Raw genomic sequence first — 12,498 nt, forward strand, 5'->3', positions numbered from 1 at the left:
CACCAGGAGCTGAAAGCTAAAATAGATGGCCGCAGCAAGACCATACAGCAGTGTGCAGATCTCGGCAAGATCCTGATAGCTGCGGGAAACCCTGCATCAGAGGAGGTCCAGCTGGCAAACTGCACCATCTCACTGTCACACCTGCTACAAGAGAATACATGAAATTCATGCATTTACCTGTTGTCGTGGTCATAACTGCAATCCGTCTGTCGCCGTAGATAAAAGAGAAGCTGGACTGTCTTCTTACCAAGCAGAAGGATCTTGTTGAGAAATGGGACAAACACCAGGAGAGGTTACAGCGCAGTGAGTAGCCGGAGCAGCTATACGACTACCTCAGAGCAGAGGCAGCTTTTAACACAACAGTCTGTTAAATGTCAAATGGGCTCAAACTATAAATGCTTTCTCCACTTCATCCTGTTATGTGCAGTTAATGTATCATGAATCATGTATGAATCGTACTGCTCCAGTTTGTGCAAACATCACATATTCACTGTGAACATGACTTAAACAGGAAGGTTAACATCCAAACTATGACCCAACACAGAAAACATCACAGATATGGCAGATTTCTGCTGGAGCATACATAAAGTATAACATGTGGTGAGATGGTAACTGCTGTTGGTCTGCTGTCACTTCCAGAGCAGGAACATTTCCAGTTTGCCCAGGAGACAGTAAAGGCTGAAGCCTGGCTGAAGGCCAAGGAGCCACTGATCACCTCCAAGCAGCAGGAGGGAGGCGAGGCCCAAGCCCAAACCGACGAGGTTGAGCAGCTCATCCTTCGCCACGAGGCCTTCCGCAAGGCTGCTGTAACCTGGAAAGAACGCTTCAGCTCCCTCCGCCAGCTTTCCGCAGTAAGCTTGACTGTAGATAAATGTTTAATCAGTTTGGTGGAGTCACAATTTAATGCTGCTACGAGAAAAAAAAAAAGTGAGCTTTGGATTGTGTGTTTGCTTAGAAGGCAGCGGCGCTGCCATGTTCCTGCATCAACATGGGCGTACATGTGTCTCATGACATTTAATGCATGTGGTGTAGCATCACTCACTTGTCTGCCTTCTACCATGCACCGTATGTAGTATTTAGTAAATCATACAGATGCAGTGAACACATCATTCCTAATAATTATTTATATCTCTGTTTAATTGGACCACTATTTGTTATCTGGTTTTAACTGGGTTTATGTAGAGCTATTAGTTATTTAACTAACTCTCTCTGTAGGCTGAGAAGAAAAAGGAGGAGGAGAAAAAGACAACCCCACTCTCCAGTCGAAGGATGTTCCCATTATCTTGTCTGACTCCCAGCGTCCCCTCAACCAGTGCTACCTCTTCTTTCTTGAGGCAGACGGTACAGGCGCATATAGAACCTAAACCCTTACAGACCAGTTTGGATCTGGGTGCCACCTCTGCTGCCCAGAGATTGTCTTCAACGCTAGCCAGCTATAACCCAGTTCTAAATGGATCAGGCTACCACGGACTGGAACAGCAGTGCAGTGGGAAGTTGATGAGCACCCCATACCTTGGGATGAACCACCAGGCGGTCGGAGGTGGTAGTGACTCTGGCTTCTCAGCACTGACCTCCCAGAGTGCTGGAGCAGACACCTCTACTTACCTTGGGATAAACCATCAAACTGCTGGTAGCGCCGAGAGCTCTGGGTACTATGGACTGACTACTGGGTGTGTGGGTGGCGTGCAAAACCATCTAGGCACTGGCAGGTTAGGAAGTTCAGGTAACCTAGCTCAACAGCCAAGCAGTGGAGGTATAGGGAGCCCTGGCTTTCTGCCTCAACAGAATATGGGCAGTTCTGGATATCTGGCGCAACCACAAAATCTGGGAGGTTCTGGATATTTGGGACAGCAGCCTAATTTAGGGAGTTCAGGATATTTGGCACAACAGCCTAATATGGGGAGTTCTGGGTATTTGGCACAACAGCCCAATATGGGAAGTTCTGGGTATTTGGCACAACAGCCTAATATGGGGAGTTCTGGGTATTTGGCACAACAGCCNTCTGGGTATTTGGCACAACAGCCCAATATGGGAAGTTCTGGGTATTTGGCACAACAGCCTAATATGGGGAGTTCTGGGTATTTGGCACAACAGCCTAATATGGGGAGTTCTGGGTATTTGGCACAACAGCCTAATATGGGGAGTTCTGGATACCTGGCGCAGAATTATCAGAGCCCCGGTGGAATGGGCAGCTCAGGCTATCTGGCACAAAATCATTACAGCAGTGGAAGTCTGGGCAGTTCTGGTTTCTTGGCTCAGAGTGGTGGCATCATGGACCCTAAAATGGCATACGCATGGCAACACCTGAAAGCTGACTTCATGCAGCCCCGGATCAACCACATTCACAAGGCTGTAAATCCCCTCCTTGAAGCCAGCAGAGTGCAGCGGGAACAGTTTGGGGATATCCCAATGGCAGACATGATGGGGCCTGAGTCTGGGCTGGAGCTTCTCCATGGTCGTCTCCAGAGGGATCCCCGCGGCAGCAGATCCGACCCTCAGATGGACCATCTTCGGCGAGAGAGGGAGTACAAGCTGGGTAGACAGACCTCCAGTGAACAGGAAATCCAGGCCAGACTGAACGAGCTGCCACTGATTGTGCGACAGGAGCGCTACCGGAGGCGCCTGGAGAGGCAGTCATCTAGTGAACAGGAGGGGAGTGGCAAGCAGAGGCTGCAAAGACAGGACTCGAGTGACCTGGAGGGCTCCGTTAAGGAGGGCTCTGACAAACGCTCAGGGTATGTGAATGTGTGGGGTTGGTGACAGTGAAATCCAAATGATCTTTACAAAACTCTGCTTTACAGTTTACCTAGTCAGCACTGTCCAGCATGATCCTAATGACTTTTAAGGTTGCATAATGGATGTGTTTGCTGTTTGGGTGACTCATGTCTGTCGTCCCTGCAGAGAGAAGAGATCTACCATGGCAGAGATTGTAGAACAAGTCCAGGAGAGAGAGGCAGCACATGTGAGTTAACTTCCATGCAGCATATCACAGTGATGGTGTGTCAGTTCGTCTTTCATTATGTCTGGGTATCACATTCTCTCTGTTTTTTAATTGGTTTGCGCAGGCACGAGGAGAGCCCTATCGACCTCCTAGCAGCCTCTCAGCACCTGTGACACGTTTCGACGGACGTCCTCGTGCCCGAGACCGTCCCAAACCGCGGAGGAGGCCCCGTCCAAAAGAGCCAGAGGAGACTAGACGTTCTCGCTCAGCCCCAGCTACTGGTGCCCCAACAACACCCCAGCCGCCTTCACACACTGCCCAAAACGAAGGCTCCCTCTACCGCAAAAAGGCCACCAGCTCTGACCTTGAAGCTCAGCAGAGGAGCCCAAACAGGTACAGTCCAATCAGACCATTCGCTAAAGCCCTTTACGAAACCGCAATTGTCCAATCGTAGCTTAGCAACCATAACTAGCCACAGCAGGCCTGTTAGCTTACAGCATTCCTCCACATGTTAACGAGAGGTGCATGGGCCTCTAGCAAGAGCAATCGTTGCCGTTAAAGAGTGACAGGATGGTGTTTCTAGTTAAACACAAACAAATCAATCCTAGAACAACACGAGAATAAAGAAGGTTTATGTGCTCTGATGTAAGATGCAAATGTTAGCGTAGCTTGCTAACTAGCTTACAAGGCCAAGGCCATGAAGGACATCAGTGATTTGTGGGGTCACAATAAGTTAAAAAGTAAGAATCAACACAGTCACAGTATCACTCCACCGTCTGCCCCAGAGTTTGGATAATGTTAGCAGCAGCAAGTCAAAGCAAATTGAATCCAGCACAGAAATCTCATTTAACACTGTTGTCACACTGTTTACCCTGCCTCACACCATACAACACTTCAGTTTTATGATTAACATGTTTTCTACATGGATCATAAACGTGGAACAATGATGACTTTTCAACCATCAAATCCGGCTTTAGCCTGACGTCATGTGTCTAAACCAATCACCCACAGCATTAAAACTACTGACAGGTAAAGTTTATAACACTGATCACCTTGTGACAATTCAGTGTTCTGTTGGGAAATCTTGAGCTGGCACACCTTGTCCTGCTGTGGCCTACCCCGGCAGGACAATGTGCCCTGCCACTCAGACCAGGGCATTACCCTTACCTCCAAACTCCCCACATCACACTTCAGTCCTACATCTGCAGAATGCTCTGGAACTAGTCCGATCAATGGAGGCCTCACAGTCCGACTCACAGGTCCAAAGGATCCACTGCCAACATCCCAGTGCCAGACACCACAGGACACCCACAGAGGTCCTGCATCCATGCCCCGATGGATCAGAGCTGTTCTGGCAGCTTTAGGCAAACTACAAACTATTAGGCCGGTGGTTTTAGTGCTGTGTTTGCTAATGCTAAGCTTCCAGCCCCAGCTAGAAAGGCCCCCCTTTTGCCTACCGCTGTGTGAAAGGTCCAAGTGTCTAAAAGAAAAAAAAGAATCTGCCGTTTTAAACTGGACATGTGCTCCAGAAGAACAGAAAGCTTGACAGGCATAGCAACAGCAGCCAGTTCAGTCAAATCATCTACATGTCTACGTCCTGGGTTTGTTTCAGTGGCTGTGTAACTTGTACTGATGGAAGCAAAGGAAATGAATTAAAGAAAAAGTTCAGTGCTCCAGAAATGTGTTAAATATCTGTCTGTTAATCCTGATGTACTGTGCCATTTTGATTTTACAGCAAGTCCTGGGTGAATGTATATTGCGTGCTAAAAGACGGAAAGTTGACCTTCTACAAGGATATAAGGAACCAAACCGCTACGTACAATGGAGAGCCTCCCGTCGACCTTAGTAACTGCTCATTCGATCCTTCGATGGGATACAAGAAGAAGAAAAACGTCTTCATTCTGAAGTAAGAACTATTTTGATTTTACTGTCCTCACAATTAAAACAAGATGAGAAACCTTAAAAATACAACAACAAGTGTGAATACGTGAAATGCGTCAGCTCTGACAATCCCTGTTGATTTTCTCCACAACAGAGTAAATGATGGAAACAACTTCGTATTCCATGCAAAAGATGAGGTAAGTACATTTATTACACGTATGATACATACTCAAGTCATGTTTAAGAGAATGTAGGACATCATTTGTGCTGCTCGTATTAGAACTTAGTTGCTCCATGAGACAATAAATCTCCAGGAGCAAATATGAGACGTCATGAGATGAATCAGTTAACCTACAATATAGATTCTGTACATGTGTTATGAATGTCAGGAAAGAACCAAAACCATCAACGAATGTGTTCTACCAACAGTTACTGGTGCATTATCCATCATATGAGCTCCACTGTTGTCCAAAAACGAGTGAGCCAAGCTGTCGGACTGACCAGCGTGTGCCCTCATTACCTGGAACATAGTCACTGTAGTCTATTCTGACTCGACTCTGCACACGCCTACTCCCTCAAGTTTCTTATGTGAACGTGTCCAACCCTTTTAGGAAAATACTGAACCCGTTTTTAAATTCTACATTTGTGAGATGCTTTTAAAGATGTATGTCTGCGTAGGAACGAGTGGTGGAGAAGTTAGAAAACTGTGAGAGACAAAAGCGTAGCTGGCTTTGTCTGTGAAGGTTCTCAGTCCTCCAGGTCCTGGTTCTTCTGGTAGATTAATGGTAGAAACTGGACCTGCTTGAGTTCCTTGCAGACGTTCCACCTTCATCCAAAAGGCTTCATCAGCTCTGACTGACCGGTTGGGAGTTCCACATACTGATATCCTGAAGGAGACACTAACACCTGAGTTTGGGTTTCAACTGGGGGTTTGTTGCTCCTCCCCCTCGTTATGTAGGTCGTTAGTGCTCCCCCTGCCACAGTGGGGTTCGTTAGGGTCTCTGTGGCTCGGTGTGGATGTGGGTTCATCTTCCTGGGGAGAGATCTGAGGACTGAACTGTAAACAGGTGATGCCTCAGACCTCCACCTCTGCTGAGGGATGGCCTGTCCAGTTAGATGGCTTCTTTCACTTCACTGTCCTTTGTTGGTTTTGCTTTTAATAGGATTCGTTAACAAAGCGTTAAGAAAGAAATATGTAAATCTTGAACACCAGTAATGGACTGACGATTCTTTAACTTCCAAATTCCATCCGGCGCTAAAATTAAAAAAAAAAAAACAACGACAGAAAACATTTTGATCCTAATCTTATGCAAATAAATGTCTGTTTGTCTATTTTTAGTTTCTTTTGTTTTGGGTTATTAAAATAATGTGTTTTCAGATATCAGGATAGCTCCAGAGGGAATATTTATTTTAACCCTCGGGGACATTTATCAATTTCATCCATCCTGTACTGTGTTCAGGTGTCCCTAAACGTGACCCACGATGATAAATCAAACATTAGCAAATGGTCGAGTCAGCAGATTTACTAAAGAACTATACTGAAGAGAGGTCGCTGTACTTTATTAAGACTGTCCATTATATGTGTCTCTAATGGAAACATGTCTTCAACCAGTGCTACGTAACAATCAATCCGTCATAGGTGTCATTGATGCTCAGTGTGGAGTCAGTTTGGTTGTTATGGAGTTACGTCTACATGGCTGTTATGTATGTGAAGGACTTGTTCTACCACAGGGGAGGGCAGTGAAGTTTGTGAAAACCCAAACTTAGTAGCTGATGGTTTTGGTTTGCAAGGACAAGTAGGAGAGGTGAGAGCAGCCTAAACCACAGAGGGCTGATGTAACGAACAAGAGGTCCGACATCCCATCAAATAAATGGAAACATTCCCGCCATCATTCGCCTGTCGCTTTATACCAGGGGTTCCCAAATTCTGGTCCTCGAGAGCCACAATCCAGCATGTTTTAGATGTTTCCTTCTTCCACCACACCTGATTCAAATGATCAGAAGCCTGATAACGATCTTGATCATTTGAATCAGGTGTGGTGGAAGAAGGAAACATCTAAAACATGCTGGATAGGGGCTCTCGAGGACCAGGATTGGAGACCCCTGCTTTATACCCACAGTTTGTTCACACAGGGGAGATTTGTAGTGATGAGGTGTTTAAATCCCAAACCGCAATATGAAAAACATGCAGAAGAGACGAGTATTACCTGACGAGGACACTCCTGATGTAAGCTGTCTGTGTGACGCTGTTCCTACAGGAGGACCTGAAGGCTTGGACTTCAAACATCACCACCTCTATAGCTGAACACGAGGCCATGGTCCAGTGGGACAAGCCGGGCACCTCGTCCATGGACCCCGACCGCTCAGAGAGGAAGGAGAAGTCGGAGGGGGACGCAGACGCCAGGTCAGAGAGGTCCGAGCTGGCGGAGGGGGAGGAGAGGTCCGAGAAGGAGAGGTCAGAGAAGGGCGACGGCTCTGAGAAGTTAGACACATCCGAAATCGCTGACAAGCTGGAGGGCGGGGCGGGGGGCTCCAGCACGTCTGGAAAGAGCAAATGAGGAGCCCCGTTACGTTTTAAGTTACTCACTGACAAAAGGCATCAGAGGCAGTGGGTGGGAGGGATGGATGGAGAGCATGTGCAGTCAGGTTTGCAGATCCTCAGTCACAGAGCCGGAACACACTGAGGCGGCGGTCCTCGGACTGACTATTGTAACTGTGACAGACTAATCTCTCAGCCCCTCCCCTTCACCCAGGCAATACATCAGTGCTTGCATTGTGCCACCTGCTGGTAGGAGGTCGGCCCAGACAGACAGACAGACAGACAGACAGACAAACTCCAACAAATGGTCCCAGGAAATAGTCACTGTCACGTCCCATCGTTGATCGTTTAATCTCTTGGATTCACAGCATCTTTCTGTATGTACCTTTGACTGATCATGTAATGCTCTGTCTATCTAGACAAACCTGAGAAGTGGTGAATGAAATGTTTCACAATATTAAAAAAAAAAAAAGAAAAAAAGTTTTTTGAAGCAATATACTTTTTTATTTTTTCTCGTTGTTAGCGACAGAAAAGGGGGAAACGGAAACAAGACGTAATATAAGAAGCAAATGTAAACTCTTATGATTTGTCACATCCACGTACGCTTACTCCAGGCAGTTGTGCACCTTAGACACTTGACACATCTGTATACTAATCATAACGGCATTTAATCCCATCACACGGCAAGCTTTCAATCATGTGAATATAACGGAATGCTGGTGTTACCGCCCGACTTCATCGGCGTCAGCCAATACACATTTCTACAGTTTATTTTCATTTATTATTATTATGAATTTTATTACTATGATTTGTCCACAATGATCCATGTCCAAAAAAAGAGCTTTCCATCAAATTCTAATCCATCGAGCCGAGGTGTGTTCAACGTGGCGATGCTCAAAGTGACACCACGCCTTTGTATACATGACAAAAACCAGAACATTGCATGAAATAGTCTATTAGTGCACCTGTTAAACTTGCCTTTATTTTTATGTTCTTGACATAAGTTGGGCAGTATTGGAAATGCAATAATTTAATGTGAGCTGGGGGGGGAGGGGGAAAGTGTATTTTGCTATCACGGTCCACTTCTGAAAATCCAGAGGGAGGTTTTGACGATGCAGGGTTGTCTTCTGTCCACAGTCAGCATGAGAAGAAGGGAGAGAAATGACTACTCCTTCATCTGTAACACGAGTTAAGAAGCCAAATGGCCCCTCTGCTGTTTGTACTGTACTACTGCATTTTATTTTCCACCGAATGTGCGGATTTTGGCTGTGAAATGTTCAATCACCACCAAGGTTTGTGGTGCTCCAAATTGTAAAACCCTGAAGCGGTTCTCTGAGAGCTGAGCCTCTCCGTGCCCTCTGTGTTTCGTTTAAAGTTCACACCGATTGGATTCTCTCTATCAAAGGCAAGTTAAATGTAAAACTGTCATGATTCGAGTCATGAATTGTATATACCTATCTTTGTATGTATACCAATAAATCCTGTGCTCTAATAAAAACAATACTCTGAACTGAAATGGGTAAAACTAAAACATTTGTATTAATCCACAAATAAAAGCAGTCATCACTCAGATATATTAATGTTTATTACATTTAAATGAAAAATATGCAAATTAGGAGTCACTATTAATGATCATAGTGTATATATAAGTACACCAGTATGTAGTTGTATTAAACACCTTTGACCAGGGAAGAGCAGCAGGACATACTGTAGGTATGCTTGTTGTATTTTTATATGCCTATATTTATTCATATCAAATTCAGGAGTTGCCCCGCGGCCCCAGTAACAACTTGTAATGATAGCTGATTGAGTAGTCGGTGTGTCTGTGAGCGGTGTGCTAAGCTAACGCATTACAGACATGACAAACCCTCCTAGCCGGCAGTCCAGCACACGCTGCTCTGGATAATCACATTACTGGTGACTAAACTAACATGCTGTGATCATAGAGATGAACAGGCATCGCTTCACCGATTGTTTATCACGGACATCTTTTTTTTTTTATACATGTGTAAGAAGAAATAAACTTCCCATCATGTCAGTAAAACGTGGCCATTTAGGAATCATAAATACATTAATGAAAAATGAGGAATCACACGTCCAGTGAATCACAGGCAGCAGCTGAGACCTCCTTCAGATTTGGCTGTTACACTGTTTTTTTGTTGTTTTTTCCATTTTCCATCCTGTCAAACTGCACCCGAAATGTGTAAAAATGACTTCTTAACAGTCTTCCTTTCTAAAAAAAAAAAAACAAAAAAAAACAAACAAAAAAAAACACCAAAAGTATATCTCAGATTCAGCACTATTTAAATTCACTGACTTGAGGATTGTAGTGACAGTGTGCTGTGTCTGTGTGCATCGCTGCAGCCTTCAGATTAGTCGAATGAGAAAACGACGAGCTGTGTTACAATGTGAATGTTCTTTTTATGTTCAGTCACTGTTTGTTTTTACATAAGTGCCATGTCATGCAGTTTGCTGGAACAGTGGACCGGAAGAGAAAACAGTGGGTTGTTTAAACGTGAATAACTTTCATTTGACTCGACACTAGTCTGACAGTGAGCCTGTCGTTGCAATACATATTTTTATCATCGAAATAGGAGCTATAGTATTTTCATGTGGCTGTAATTGTTCTGATTCATGGCAGATATTTAGCCCGCATCACCATGTGCATTTTAAGTGTTTGCTTCCCATCACTTTTATGAAACACACAGGGGATATTTTCCACTATGTTATAACAGTCGAAGTTAAATAGGCAGCATAAACCGTGACTGAAGACAAAAATATTGTGCAAACTTTGTTTCCTTCATTAATGGTCTTACAAGTGTGTATGTCTTTGTTACTTTACATTACAACTTGCTGCTATGACATTAAATAAACCTCCAAACTTGCTGACGCAAACTTGACGTGGAATTGATGTGGACACACCTGCTGGTCACACACAGACACACACCTGGTAGAAGCTGTTTGTTCCTGACATTGGGTTCAGCTACACGACGACTGGTGCTTTTCTCATTCTTGAAACTAGCAGTCGGCTCCAACTGCAGCTTTTCAGACTCCACCTTAACGGATACGTCATGACGAAGCGGCGCACTGATTAGCGCCTTCTGTTCGTGATCCACCTTATGGAACAAATTTGGGGGATTAGACGTGATGGTAACAAACAGTACAGTCAGTAGGTATGGCGTTGCTCTGTAAACACACTGAAGCAGTAATTAAAACGTTGAAAACATCCTTTTTTTAGAGCCATCACAGTCTGTGTGTGTACTGAATGCCCCCTGGAGAAAGAGCTGAAGTAGCCTTCATACTGACACCCTGCTGCAGGACTGAATCATTGCTGGAACTCAACCGAAGGGCTGGTATTCTCCAAACTGTGTCCATGTCAAGGGTTTATCCAAATGCTTCAGATCTGTCCAGTGTCCTTCTGTACATACAGTAACTGGTGCGACACACACACACACACACACACACACATTTTTACGCTGTATATACGGCTTTTCTTATAGCAACCAATGAAAACTCTCTCATCCAGGCTACGTATGGTGCAGTTTTAAATAAAATGTGAATGGACATGTGAATAATTTATGTGAGTAAAAATAAAAGTTCATGCGACTTTTGTTTTGCACTGAAGTACAGCCCCATGCACAGTGTGAGCCGGTGGTGGTGATGCAGGGTCTGTTCTATCTAACAACAACAAAAACAACAACAAAAAAAAAAACATACATGTAAACAGTATTGCACAAATTCTGCACAACTTGATGTATGTTTTAAGAATGTACATTTTAATTATGATTTGTTTTTGAATTGAATAACATCTGCCAATATCTGTCTGTGGAAATATGAAATATGGTATTGTCTCATAAAATCTGTTCAGCCCTTAACTTTGCCATCGTCGTTTTTCCCCCTCTGTAGGTTTGTAGCCTGAGCCGCTGACAGACACTTTATCATATATATATATAAGTAAAATATCCTGAGAGGAATTTCAAGATGCTTTGGATGGATTGACCACCACTAGTATTACACAGCATGAAAGATGAGATATCTAAACGCTGCTTTCTGGTATTTTCAATTATGCTCTCTTTCTAATTTAAGAGAGTGAAAATTAAGAGCAACTCATTTTAAGAAATTTGGAGCCGAACACACTGAAATGCTGTAAATGTAGTAAAGTGATGCTCATTCCCATTCACCAGATTCTGTGAACATACATATATATATGTGGTCAGAACAAAAGTACACTCAGAGTTTAAGCAAAACAAAAGCCTCCCCCAGTGTTAGTGTAGATGGAGCTGATTTGAATGGAGAGCATCCCCTCCGCTGTGGCTCTACGTGTAAATGACATTCTTGCTGAGAATGACTGACTGAACGAATGTGGATCTTGACCTTTGCTGCTCTCCTCCCCGTCCCTCTACAGCCGGGCTGCAGCTGAGCCTGCAGGTCCTGGATGACATTCGGTCTGTTGCAGGAGGAGCCGAGTTCACAGAGATCAGCCTGCAACTGGCAGCCCTCAGTCCTTGGACACTGTGTACTGAAGGAGAAGTTGCTGTGATATATGAGACAGTGGGATGACACAGAAAAAATATTACGGTGGATGCTGCCTGAGGAAAAACAGCGAGCTTGATGTGTGTTGCAGTGTTGAGCAGCTGCCTGTCTGAGCCTTTTAATGCCTGTATTTTTACTCAAGCGCTATATATTACAAGCAATGATTCATTACTCTGCACTGAACATCTCCCCTCCTGTTTTGTATACGCTGCTTGGAAAGCTGCTTGCTGCAGCATTGCAAAAGCTTTGGATAAAACATGTTTGACTAATTCTTTCCTCCCTGTGCAGAATGATGTACGTTGGGGCTGTGATCACATTCATCTGTTGAAAGAGGAATGGGTCCTTGTGCTCACCTTAAATCTCACCAAACCACATAGACGTGCCATCAGCATCCGTTTGGAGGCCACTCGTGGTCCATTATGGAGCTCTCACACAAATGGGATGTGGAAACCTGAAACCTCCAGTACACAGTCAAAAGTCAACTTTCAGTGAAGTTGGAGACATCTTGTGTCCAGAAGATAAAGTTTAGAAATGAACCAATTTAGAAATTGCATCAGGCACAAAGCTCAACATCTTCATGTCCTAGGACGTGTCTGTAGGGATG

This window comes from Stegastes partitus, unplaced genomic scaffold (assembly GCF_000690725.1).
Source record: "Stegastes partitus isolate 25-593 unplaced genomic scaffold, Stegastes_partitus-1.0.2 Scaffold687, whole genome shotgun sequence".
NCBI lineage: Eukaryota > Metazoa > Chordata > Actinopteri > Pomacentridae > Stegastes > Stegastes partitus.